The following is a 14,569-nucleotide window of genomic DNA, read 5'->3' on the forward strand; positions in this document are numbered from 1 at the left end:
AACGCCACGTGCCCGCAGAATCATCAATGCACCGTCACCGCCTGGCGGGGGACCCGTACCGCCAGGTGCCACGCGCCTGCAGAATCATCACTGCACCGTCATCGCCTGGCGGACTCCTTCCCGCCGCCAGGCGCCACTCGTCGCCACCGCCTGGTGCACCTGCCCTACGCCGCCAGGCGCCACCGTGCCATCAGAGTCTCTACTGTTCCATTCCGCTTTGCCGGGCCCTCCCTACCGCCAGGCGCCACACGTCAACAGTGGCCACTGCCACTAATTTGTGTTCCGTCCACCTGGCGGCTCGCTCGCGCCGCCAAGCACCATGCTTGTAGCGCACTGCTACTGGTTTCTCGACACTTAAAAAGATCCCCAAGGGATCCCAATCACACAACACACTAAACTATAGAATAATTAGGAAACACACCAATCATTGTTCTATCACTAGCCACTCATACACACCTTTTTAATCACATATATTATAGTCACCAAGATTGCACACACTTCCCCAAATTAACATACACAATGTAGCATATTAACTACCCCATCCACTAGCATAATCTTCATATATCCTTACATGTTAATAAACTGCACCTCACACATTACACTTGGCATTCTTCTCATTTATTAGCATATCGTTTCATATAAATCTATCTCACTCTCTCTGCCATATTAACATACATTCTGAATTTAACTTACCACATGCACCCAATTATGCTTCATTAGAAGTTACTTGAACTCATCAAAGGCTTATTCATGTATTTTACAAACTCCAAAATCAGCAATATTAAATAATGTATATCTCTAGCTAGTGACCTCCAAATCAAATCTCGACCGTTCAAAATGAAGAACCACATGTTATGGACCACCTGTCAAAATTTCACCAAAATCGGACGGTTAACGAACCGGAAAATGTAGTTTTACGAAAACTGCACGAACTAGAAAAATTGGTGGCGCCTAGCGCCCATAATCAGACGACTGGTGCCCGGCGCCCGGCAGGACTAAAATACCGCCCGACGGGACTAAAATACTGCCTGGCAGTTACTGTTACGCGAAAAGTACGAAAAACAGCATTTTTCATGAATCAACACATCACACACCTCTGGTGTGGCGCCTAGCGGCCAGTATGGTGCCGCCAGGCGGTTCCTGTAGTTCCAGGAACCCAGAATTTTCCTCAACACCTACGAACCTTATTCCAACCCCTAGAATTCTGATTCCACTCGATTTACGATCCAATAAGCTGCCTTCACATCTTACCTTCTCCTCATTTGCGTATTACATGCCCCATTCCCTCAATTACCACACTTCTACAAGATTTGATACCTCGTTCTTGGCCACCAAATTGTTTAAATAAATATCAAATTCCATTTCTTTATTATTATCCCACAGAATACAAATCAACATATGTAATGTGTATTATCTCATCTTTTCATTCCCGTATAACCTCCCATACCCAAACAACCTAAGGTTCATGTAATTTTTGAAACTACACAGTTATAATATCCAATTCACCATGCAATTATTCACACACCATAGAATTTTCAATTCCAACATCATCACGCCATGAAACCATAAAAAATCAGTGTAAAATTGGCAATCCAGCGCACACCGCCTGGCGGGTCTCCTTCGGCCGCTCGGCGGTTCATAGAAAGAACCCAAAAACGGACGCAAACGCATGTGCCGCCTGGCGGCAGTCCTTGCGCCGCCAGGCGGTTTTTGGAAAAAATCCAGAAAATGCAAACAGAACAAGGACTCACAGATTTTTTATGTCAAACATGACTCAGAACACATCATCATACTATATATAGATAAAACACACAACAATCATAATTTAAAACAACGAAGGAACTCCCCTAACCTAGATTTCCTTTGCCTAGCCGTGACTCTTGCAAGCTCTCCCTTGACACCAATGCCCTCCTTTGCCTTTCCCTCAACTCAGCCCCCCAAAACCTCACTCAAAACTCACCAAAACTCTCAAATTCGTGCTCTCTTTCTGATATGATTTCAGCCTTGCCAAAACTTTTCCTAATACCCTAATTTTGCCTTTTAAATGGTGATTTAAAGTTAGGTCAATAATGAGAAACGAAAATGCAACTTAATTGGTGATTAAGTGCCATTCATTGTCCCATTATGGCTATTTTTCAGCCACCCTTGGCTGCCATGTCTATTAGGGTCTTCCTTTAACCCTTCAAATTCTAAGCCAAAGCTAAAAAAAAATAGCCAAAATGAAGTTTAATTTGAGTTTCCCCAAGGTTCAAACCCATCGCCTTGCTAATGCCAAATCAATGCTAAACCACTAAACCAATTCTTATTTCTTGTTAACTAATAAAATTCAAGTATTATATTATGTTGCATCATGACTAACACATATATTTAAAATAATAATAAATAAATACACATTATTGGCATACCTAAGACTCAAACCCAAGTGCTCTCACACAATCAAGTACTCTCAACCACTTGAGCTAGTATTTTTCCACGTCATTAAGGTTTACAATTAATGCCATAAAGGCTTCTCTTACTAGCATTTATTAAATAATTATTTATTTAATTATTTAAATTGTGTGGGTCTTACAGATTGTGGGTGATAAGAAGAACTCATGGCCAATTTGGTGCCTTGTGATTTGAATAGTGCGTCCAAAATGAACTGATAAACACCTTATCCCTGTCCGAAACAATTGACTTGGGGAAACCATACAACTTTACAATGGAATGAAATGGTAAAGCCAGGTTTTAATGGAATGAAATGGCCGAACTTAGAGAGCCTATCTATCATGACCATTATAGTTGAATAACCATGAGACAATGGCAAATTGGTTATAAAGTCCATTGCAATATCTCCCCAAATAAGGTTAGGAATAGGAAGTGGTTGAAGGAGACCCGACCGATAAAGAGTGATCGATTTTTGCTTGTGGACAAATGACACAAGCTTTGATAAATTTTCTGATATCCTCTCGCATCTTAGGCCAGTAAAACTATGCTCCAATTCTTACGCTGGTTCTAGTGGTACCCACATGTCCACCCACCTTGGACGCATGAAATTTGGCCAAGATCATATTGATGAGGGTTTGATCATTAGGTACCAAAATTTGGCCCTTCCTTACGATTACATCATTGTGCAATGTATAATCTTCATAGTGCCCGACATTGTTCATGCAATTCTGATAGATTTGTTGATACGATCCTATCCCGGAAAGAGTATGATCGTTTCTGAATTTGAATCCTCAAGAGGCACGACACAAATAAATCAGAGAAGAACGCGGAATAAGACAAAGATGGAGGACGCCACAATCTAGCAGATTGATAAGTCAAGTGAAGATTTGCCACAAAGATGTTAATCTTTGATAAGAACCAGAGGCCTAAGCCAAGAACAAAGAGAACCCTCTCTTTAATGAAAATCAAATTCAATATATGACTAAAAGTGTCTACAATCGTTTTTGATACCTCTATATATAGGTACATGAGTTTAAGAAAACCTAAGAACCCTACAAGAAGGCCCAAACTAAAACATAAACTAATTTATAAAAGAAAGCCCAAAGCCCAAAAACATAACTTATTTTCTAAAAGAAAACCCAAAGTTTAAAAATATAAATTAATTTCCTAATAATTATCCTTCAAGAGTGCTCCTTGTAACATCCCGTCAGGATATTACTGATTTATGAATAAATAAAACAAATAAATATAACATCGCATTTAATAATACCTCATTTTCCCAAAACGCGGGAAAATTTAAAGCTTTATTAATTGAGCGGATAAAGTTTAGAACATCAATTACATAATTAAAACCACAATGTTGTTAAGTCACCCATCCGGGTTTACAAATGTTTCCAAAACAAAGTAATACAAGTAAAAGTTCCCCAAGTCAATCCCCTCTCCGCGACGAAGCTGCACCAGAGCCACCTGCATCACCAACATCTGCTCCCGTGTACCGCGTACACGATCATCGCCACACACACGCAGATAGGGTGAGCTTAGCAGATAAAACACACATAAATACAAAGCCATAAACATATATATAAATCAGTATACATACACATAACACCACTTAAATTAACTTTCCACATTGCCCTATATTTTTTATTCCCTCAATTCGATCTCCAATACGTTTATTCGTGTTCTACTTCGACTGCTGATTACTTCAAGGTGACTTGCTGCCATACCTATCGACCACAACCGATAGAGCACGTGCGGGAAAACATGCTACGGATCATACACCGCAACGCCAGGTAGAGTTCCCATATACGAACAAAGCCCGTATCGTCCTAAGACTACCAAACTCGTCAGCCAACAACTGAGGAGGGCAATCTATCTGGACCCATCCGTACTGGCCACGACCAGCACACTCATACCGGCAACACTCGCCAACCCGAGCCACAACTCAAGGGTTTCTCGTGTTCATCCGCCATCCCGAGCCACAACTCAAGAGATGCTATTCCGAGCCACAACTCAAGGAATACCACGTGCTTAACCCCTATCCCGAGCCACAACTCAAGGGATACGTTCCGAGCCATAACTCAAGGAACTCTAGCAACCTCACCTCTAAAGCACTACCAGAAGCCTTGTAGAACACCCTGCGAAGTCCAACAACTAGGGCTTACAGCAGCTAAATCGCCTAGCGGGGGACACGTACCGCTAGGCGCCACAGCTTCCAGACCGCCTGGCGGGGGACACGTACCGCCAGGCGCCAAGCGCCCCATAAATCACAAATTCTGCAACTATCGCCTGGCGGAACCCCCTTGCCGCCAGGCGCCTCCTGCACCAGAACCCCACTGTTGCCTCTCTACCGCCTGGCGGACCTAATTCTGTCGCCAGGCGCCGTATCAGTACTTATGCAGACTGGTTTTGGTCAATTACCCTTCGCATCTTGCCCTCACACCCATCCTTAATCTGTTAGACTCCTAATTCCGTGCATGTTATTGTTCACTTAGACGAAACTGTACCACTCTCCCGCTCTACTACAACTCTCTTTAAAATAATTACAGGCCAAGAAACTCACCCATAATTAGGTGTCATTCTTATTTTCCCCAATTCCATACTGACACGCAGGCTATTAAAACTCTAACAGTACTAGAATATCCCGTGACCTAACATACTCCCCAAGCTTCCTATTACCACTATCTCAACCAATTTATACACTTCTCAAGTTCGCTTGTATAGAAAGAGGGAAATTATCATTACCGTAATGAAATCTCTATACTCCAATTTACCAAGAGACCAAACACCAATTATCCTAAAAATACCCTCCTAGACCAGAATAACCACAAGCGTCCACGTCACTGTACTGGCGCCTGGCGGCTAGTCTCGTGCCGCCAGGCGGTGCATCAGAATTCTGGTAAAATTTCCAGAATTCCCACACCTTCGCAGTCTAACTCTCCCTTGCTTTTCATTCCCGATTCATCTCCATCATATCTCGCGCCATCTCCCTTATATATCGTGTTCCTCGCAACCTACACGCACACCTATTAAATTATTCCAGCATTTCAATCACTGACCACTCTCACAACATCAAACCCCAATTGTTCAACCCTAAATGCTTGGTCACTGTTCCATTAATTTTCCATGTCAATTTCACTCGAAACCAAAACACTTCCACACCAGATCCACTCATAAGACTCACCCCTTAATTTCCTTCCGAACAATTCACGCCAAACACTCAAGAAAAGCTTAAAACGAGTATTCCACCCGCGCCGCCTGGCGATCATAACCAATCCCGCCAGGCGGTTCATCCCAAAACACCCAGAATGGCCCAGACTTTGAGTCGCCTGGCGGCACAGGGATTCACCGCCAGGCGCTGCAACTCAAAACACAGCGAAATGCACACAAATGGATGAGCCGCCTGGCGGCTATGTATAGCCCGCCAGGCGGTTTCTGGAAAATTTCCAGAATTCAACGAAATCATGATCCAGTCACAGCACATGCTTAAATTACATAGTATTTCATACAATTTAGACCAAACAATCAGAATTAACGTAGAAAGCTCCCCTAACCTGGTTCTCCTTCGCTTAAGCTTGACAATTTGTAGGATCCCCCTTGATCACCCACCTTCCTTGCTTCCTCCCTATTCAGCCACGTAAATTCACCCAAAACCTCTCACACTCTCTCAGATTTTCGTGCTCTAATTTAGGTTACTATTCCAGCTTGCTAAAACCTTGCCTAAACTCCAACTTTTTCCTTTTAAACTAGTACTTTAGGTTACTTAATATATTAAAACGAATTTAATTTCATTTACCTTTTAATAACTCTCCATCTCTCATCATGAATGGGAATGCAGCCCCCCCCCCTTGGCCGTACTGCTTCCCATGGCCTCTGTTAACCTTTCCCATTTCCCTCTAAAGTCACCATTAGCAAAATAAAAACAAGCATAATTTCCATTTAGCATTTCCAAGGTTTGAACCCATGACTCCTTTGTCACCACTCAAGTGCATAACCATTTCAACCAATCATGTTTCATGCTAACCATCACAATTCAAGCATCATATCATAACAGAACATGCTTTCATAGATTGAAATAATAATAATAACACAAAAAGTATCATGCATAGGACTCGAACCCAAGTCTCCTCACACAATCCAAGTGCTCTCAACCATATGAGCTAACACTTTTCCACGTCATATCAATCATAATTTAATGTCATAATTATTACCCCTCCCGTATTTATTAATTAATTATTTATTTAATTAATTAAATTCTACGGGTCTTACACTCCTAGCCATGATCTTCATATCCTTTGGATTTCCACTTGTAGTTGCTTGTAGTATCAAGAGTATTGAATAAATGTGATTTTTCAATCTCTTACTCCTTGCCCTTGTCATAGGTCCTTTGAATTGTAAATGTTCATCTTTAAGTTCTTCTTGTATGGAATCTTGGGATAGTGCTCTATCATTCCCTCCTTCTTAAAGAGAATTTGTCCTCAAATTTGTCTCACTTGAAGATTCTTTATCATTCTCTCCTGTTTGGAGAGAATTCGACCCGAATTCTAGAAGGTCCTATGCACAAAAACAAACATAAATCAAAGACACAAATCAAAAATAAAATAATAGAAATTCTACTAAAATGAAATTTGGATCCTGAAAGAGGTCAATCTCTTATTATAAAAGATTTGGAGTTCTACCTCTAGGGTCAAATACCCACCTGCACCAATCATCAAACATTTTTAAATTAAAGATAAAATGCTCAAAGAAAAGAAAAGGAATATTGCTCAAACAAACAACCCAATTATAGGTATGACTTTGATCACTCGTAGGTTTGTTAGAAATGGGTAAACAAGCTAACTCATGAGCGTAAATTTCTAAGATTGTGTCTTTTTTTATCATCATTTCGTCTTCCCATTGTTGATCTCCTTGTTGCTTGATGAATAACTCTTCCCTAAGTATCCTTTCATCTTTCCATTGTTGATGCCATTGCTCTTTGATGAATAAATCGTCCATAGGCAATAAAACAATAAGAGGAAAGTTAGTACATTTTTTTATTGACAATTCATAATGCTCTCTTATTTCTTTTTCTCTCTTTTCTTCCTTCTCTCTTTTTCTACTCTCTTCTTTCTTTACATTTTCTCGCTCTTCTTTCTCTTTTCTCTCTCCTTCTTCTTTCTCCTCTCTCTCGCTCTCTTCTTTTTCTCTCTTTTCCTCCTTCTCTCTTTTCCTACTCTCTTATTTCTTTACTTTTTCTCGCTCTTTGTTCTCTTTTCTCTCTCCTTCTTATTTCTCCTCTCTCTCGCTCTTTTCTTTCCCTACTTTTTCTCTCTTTTCTTTCTCGTCTCTTTCTCTCTTTTCCTTTGCTTCATTTTCTATAAGTGTTTCCTTCTCATGAACTCTTTTTAGCTTTCGCTCTTGCCTTCTTTTCAATACATCTAATTTTTGCATTGTCCTTTCTTCCTCCTCTCTCAAGTATGAAATGTAGTTCTTGAGGTCTTCATGAGTCATGGGACTTGCATCCCCATTAGGACATTGATGAGTTTCATGCCCATAGCCTTCACATTTAGAACATCAATGTACTTGTCTTTGGCAATGATTTTCTATCAGGATTGTGCTTCCGTTTAATACTAGCAATCTTGCCAATTAGCTTTATAATTCTGGACTCCAAGGTATTAACGTCTGCTACCAATACCTTATAAACACTAGGTGTATCTCTACATGTCAGTCTCTTACGTTGAAGTCCTTGAACCAAATGATCTTGGTTAGGAGTAGGATAATTTAAACCATATGTTAAACCAGTTCCAGAAGGATGCCTCTGTGGAAACATTTTTCATTACTTAATATTTGCTAATTCCTGTAAGAAAATGTTAGTATAATAAAATATATTTAGGACCTCACCACTCCGCTAAGTGTTTCACTCAATTTTCCACTCGTGTAACACACATATAGGCTTTTTCTTGAATGTACTCTCTTGCCTTTTACCACTCAAATTCCCTTTAGTGCTTGGCGAAGAACTCTAATAGCTTAAGGAAAGAGTGAACAAACAATGTGAAGAAAGTTACGAGATCTAAATCTTGACTTAAGAGGACAAAGAAGATTCAAAACACTAGACAAAACTTCAAGGAATTGTAAAGACACAAAACAAGAAAATTAAAATTAGAAAATAATAGGACTACCAAAGAGATTTAAATGAGACAACACGGAGACTCTAAGAGAAAGACTGATTGCAAGTAAATATCAATAAACCACAAATAAAATTGCAATAAAATTTGTGTTGAACTCCCCCCCCTTTTTTTTTGGATCCTTCTTTTTCTACTTTTTTTTCCAATATATATTTGTTTCCTTTTGACTTGATCCACAACATTTTTTTTGTTGTATTTATATTTTTTTTTTTGTAATTCAACACAAAAACAAGTTAAACAATTGATCCTTCAAACCCTCATACTCATGTAAATCAAAGTAAGGGCACTTGCAAATCCCAAACACAATAACAAATAATTTCCACGAATCAAATGTAGAAATACACAATTTAAACAGAGAACAAAAACGAAAAAAAAATACGCCAAATAAAAAAATTCAACCAAATTGGAAACAACCTTAGGGGTTTTACTCCTTACAAAGGAAAAAAGACAGAATAAGTCAAGTGAATAAATCAGAAAAAGACAGAGATGGAGGACGCCACAATTTAGCAGATTGATAAGTCAAGTGAAGATTCGCCACAAAGATGTTAATCTTTGATAAGAACCAGAGGCCTAAGCCAAGAACAAAGAGAACCCTCTCTTTAATGAAAATCAAATTCAATATATGACTAAAAGTGTCTACAATCGTTTTTGATACCTCTATAGGTACATGAATTTAAGAAAACCTAAGAACCCTACAAGAAGGCCCAAACCAAAACATAAACTAATTTATAAAAGAAAGTCCAAAGCCCAAAAACATAACTTATTTTCTAAAAGAAAACCCAAAGTTTAAAAATATAAATTAATTTCCTAATAATTATCCTTCAAGAGTGCTTCAAGCCATGATCTTCATATCCTTTGAATTTTCACTTGTAGTTGTAGTATCAAGAGTCTTGAATAAATGTGATTTTTCAATCTCTTACTCCTTGCCCTTGTCATAAGTCCTTTGAATTGTAAATGTTCATCTTTAAGTTCTTCTTGTATGGAATCTTGGGATAGTGCTCTATCATTCCCTCCTTCTTAAAGAGAATTTGTCCTCAAATTTGTCTCACTTGAAGATTCTTTATCATTTGTAGCAAGGACTAATCTTTTTTTGTGGCCTCTGCTACCACTGTTAACTAAGAGTTAATAGGTTCAGACCATGCCATTGCAAAGCTTTTGGATAAGGCATTTGCAGGGATGTTTTCTTTCCCAGGCGAATAATTGATAGTGAAATCATAGCCGAGGAACTTGGGCAACCACTGTTGCTGCTACAGGGTTTGTAGTGTTTGATCCACGAATTGTTTCAAATTTTTCTGGTCCGTTTTAATGATGAATTTGTGACCAAGTAGATAATGTCTAAATTTGGCTAAGGATTGAGTAATAGCATAAAACTCCCTTGTGTAAGCAGACTGCTTCTGCATTCTGAGTAAAATTTTCTTAGAGAAATATGCAATTGGGTGGTTATTTTGACTTAAGACAACCTCTATCCCCGAGCCGAATGCATCCGTTTCCAGAACAAATGGGACCAAAAATTTTGGAATTGTCAATATCAGAGCAATAGTTAAAGTTGTTTTTAAAGCGACAAAAGCTTGCTTAGTGGATGCACTCCATTTAAAGGAGTGTTTCTTCAATAAATTTTTCAATGGGGCAGCAATAATGGCATAACCCTTCATAAAGCGCCTATAATAGCTTGTCAATCCCAAAAAACTACGTAACTGTTTCATATTTGAAGGTGTACCCCAGTTCTTAACAACTTCTAACTTATCAACATCCATAGCGACCCTAACACCCGATAATGCGTGACCTAAGTAATTTATTTATTGGACTCCAAAAGTGCATTTGGAAAACTTGGCAAACATTTGATTATCTCTGAGAATGGAGAGCACAATTTCAAGATGATGCAAGTGATCTTGCCAATTGATGTTGTACACTAGTATGTCATAAAGAAAAACTAGTACAAATTGCCGCAACAGTCCGTGAAATATATGATTCATGAGACTTTGGAAGGTTGTCGGTGCATTGGACAGCCTAAAAGGCATGACCAGCCACTTAACCCTTGATGTGTGTAGAAAGTAGTCTTGTGCCTATCTTCCAGGTTTAGCAGAATTTGATCATAACCTGACCTAAGATCCAAATTAGAGAAATAGCTAGTTCCATAAAGTTCATCAATCAATTCATCGACGATGGGGATGGGAAAACTATCCTTGATAGTAATCGCATTTAAAGCCCTGTAGTCTATACATACTCTCCAAGATCCATCTTTCTTCTTGACCAAGATGATTGGAGAAGAAACAGGGTAGTTGCTCAGTTGAATGATTGGAGAAGAAACAGGGTACCTATAGGGTTGAACTCTAACAGGATTTGAGCATTCTCGGATTGGTATGTGGTGGACATGAGATAGGGGTGGCAGTAAGCCAGAAGGGGTACTGAACACCAAGCTATAATTGTGTAAAAGGAGTGCCAAGTCTGGTTTGAAGTCATTAGGAAGGGTAAGGCAGGGGAGTGGTTGGGATTCCTCATGAACTAAGTGCATGTTGTACACTTCTGTTATGGCCTTTGTGTTGACCATACGCCTGATGTGATGTAATTGGGCTAGCACAGGAATATTCTCTTGGTCAACTTGTAATGTAGTAAATTTTCCACTATATAGAAACTTAATATGAAGGGTGTCATAATCTACTAAATGAGGCCCTATAGTTTTGAGCCAACTAGCACCAAGTATAAGATTTGTACCAGAAATAGGTAACAAAAACGCAGACAGCGTGAAGAGATTGCCCTGAGCTTGTAAGTTTAAATCCTGAATCAAGCCCTCTGACTCCATGTAATTCCCATTGCCCACCGTGACCCTGAACATGGGAGCTTGAACAATGGGATGTTTCAGAAAATGTGCCACCCTCAGCTGCAAAAATTTATCGGAGCTACCTTTGTCAATCAAGACTGTTACTGATAAAGTACTAATATATGCTATGAATTTAATTGTTCCTACCCCTAGACCTCCATTTAAAGCATTCATAGATAGGTGATGCACTTCCTTGCTTTTTGATGCTTGTTCGGCTGTATCATCAGATGGGTCTATATCATTCTTCGGTTCCTCCTCACCAAGTTGAAGCACTAAACATTGTCGGTTAGGACATTTGTTATTGAAAGAAAAATTTTCATCACAAAAATAACAGAGGCCCTTTCTCTCCTCAACTGCATTTCCGCCAGGCTTATCTTCTTGACAGTGGTGGGTTTGAGTTGCGGACTAGTTGGCGTGGTAATAAAGGTGGGAGAGGTGATTTGGGAGCAATGATAGATGGTTTGGTGTTGTGTTGAGGTAAAGGATTATAGGGAGTGGAATAGGAGGATGAAGTGGTAAATCTGGTGGAGTAGGAGGTTGATGATTTTGGTGGAGTGGTGTATTTTTCCTCATATAATTTTGTCAAGGCTACTACGTGCAACAAAGTGGTTAGGGTCATAACAACTATATCACATCTAATTTCAACAAGTAAATAACTAATGAAATAGTTTAAAACAACCTCCTCACTCAACCCTTTAGATCTATTCGCAAGAACCATGAATTTTAAGTAATAAGTCGAAACTGACCCATCTTGTTGCAGCTTGAAGAGATTTGACATTGGATAATCGAATGGGGACGGACCAAATTGAGACTCCAAGGCATGGGTTAAAGCGTTCCAAGTGGTGACGGCTTCGAGTTTGTGCAACATTTGGAACCAAAGGACCACCTCCTTCTTGAAATGCATTGAAGCAATTTCAAAACGATCAAAGTCAGGAGTGTTATGATAGCTAAAGAACTTGTCTACTTTAAAAATCCACTCAAGCACCGGAGTAGAACCATCAAAATGAGGGAAACCTAGCGAAATATCCTTAACTAGAGGAGCAACGTTGAAGGGAATATGTTTTAGCACCGAACCTGAGTTCGATGGACTACCTAGAGGTTGAGAAACGTTTTCTAACACTTGATGCAACACCAATTGGATCCGATCCATCTTTGTGTCCTGTGACTTGGATTGGACTGCAAGAGCTGCTTTGAGTTTTTCCACCGTTAACGACAAACGACGCAGATCCTCCGCATGGTGTTTGACCTCCGTTTGTAAGTCCTCCATACGTGTGTTCTCAGCCATGGAGTTAATGAAAGCACCAGTGAAGTAGTGCTAAATAAACGAAAATAGTTTGCTCTGCTATTAAACAAAAGAGTTTACGTAGGGCCATAATAAAAAAGGTAAATTAAGCAATCACAAAAGTAATGATAAAGGCAACAGAGGTTCAATGGAGGTATAGAAATTGGAGAAATGAATCATTCCTGAAAAGGGAATAAAGGAAGGACAAAGTCAGTGACAGAGATGCAGAGGAAATGTTGAGGAAGAATGACAGCAGAGAAAGAGTCATACCACACGTGTCCTTAATTTTAAGCTCTCCATTTTATTACGTGAACTTTTGTGCAATTTCTGACCCTTTGTATTGCTTACCACGTGTCCCTCACGCTTAACTCATTTGTCCACCTTCTTTGTGCATGTTACATAACCCAATCATAGTTGGGTGATGACCAATAAGTCTAACTTCTCCTCCATTGGTCACTTTAACATGAGTTCTAATGCATGTACCTTGGACAAGCTCATTCGGAGCTTCATTCTTATTATCCTCTACAGTTTTATTTACCCCCTATTATTGATGATGGCAAACTCCACTCGATTGATCCCCCACTTTCGGAGTAAGATTTGAAGGTTGACTTCGACGTGGCATCCTTAGCATACTCCCGTCCCTTCAAACCAGATGACTCCTCAAACGAAAAAATATGAACAGTCGACATTATTACCTTTAAACAAGTGGTTAGTTGCTCTAACACCGGAAGATGAAAATGACGCAACAACCCCACCACTATTTATAGAGGAAGAAAGCTCAATAGTTGCATGATTTGTAACGTTGAATCTAGCAATATCCAATGGCCATAAAAACCCAACGCTTCAAGATGTGCCAACGCAAACTTCTAAGAGTTAGGACCCTCAAATCGCAATGGTCGCTTTTTGGAACAGGCTCACGGCCTCCAAGGGGCCATCATGAGACGTATTTCAAGCCGAACGAGTGTAAGAACGGATTTAATGTGTACATACATTAAATTTTGCACATAGCACCCCAATTGTTTCAAAATAAATATATATTTTCTGTTAATAAAAAAAATTGATCACTAATAAGATTTTGGATATGAAAGCAATTGGTTTCTAATTAAAAAATTAATCTCTAAACATATATTTTTTGTCACTAAAATTTATCAATATTTACGAGTTTTCTTAAAGTGACATTAATATAATAAGTAAAACATCCTTAAAAAGTAAAAAATATCATCCTTAAAAAGCATTTTATGTTAGTAATATATATATATATATATATATATATATATATATATATATATATATATATATATACCATTATATGAAGATGATTCTTTATTTTAGTGTGCACATTTGGTTTTCAGTTTTATCCTTGTAGCTTCTTTTCTCATCATCAATTACCTTACTACCCAGTTTCTCAAGGCCACTTTCAATCACTTCTGCTACATCTTGATACTAGAAGACGACTTTCATCTTTATTTGCTAGTCATCAAACAACTTTCCATCAAATATCGGTAACCCTCCTTGTAATACACTTTAAAAGAGTTTGCTGAGTTTTGTGAGAATACTGGTATTGTACAAGAAATCACACCACCTTACACACCCTAACACAACGGAATAGCTGTAAGGAGAAATAGAACTCTCCTAAATATGGTGAGATGTATGTTAAAAGGAAAGAACTTGTATCTGTTAGAAATATTTTAATATAATTTAAAAAATAAATAATTAAAATAAAAATTCTACTATTACTCATGTTTTTATAGACCTTTAATTTATGGGTTAATAGTTTTTATGACTAACGGCTATATTCTTATTACTATTTACTTCTTTGTCTCCATTTTCTACCTATAAATACCACCTAGGTGCATGGGGAAAGACACAACAACAGAG

The sequence above is a fragment of the Vigna unguiculata genome, chromosome 8 (assembly GCF_004118075.2).
Source record: "Vigna unguiculata cultivar IT97K-499-35 chromosome 8, ASM411807v1, whole genome shotgun sequence".
NCBI lineage: Eukaryota > Viridiplantae > Streptophyta > Magnoliopsida > Fabales > Fabaceae > Vigna > Vigna unguiculata.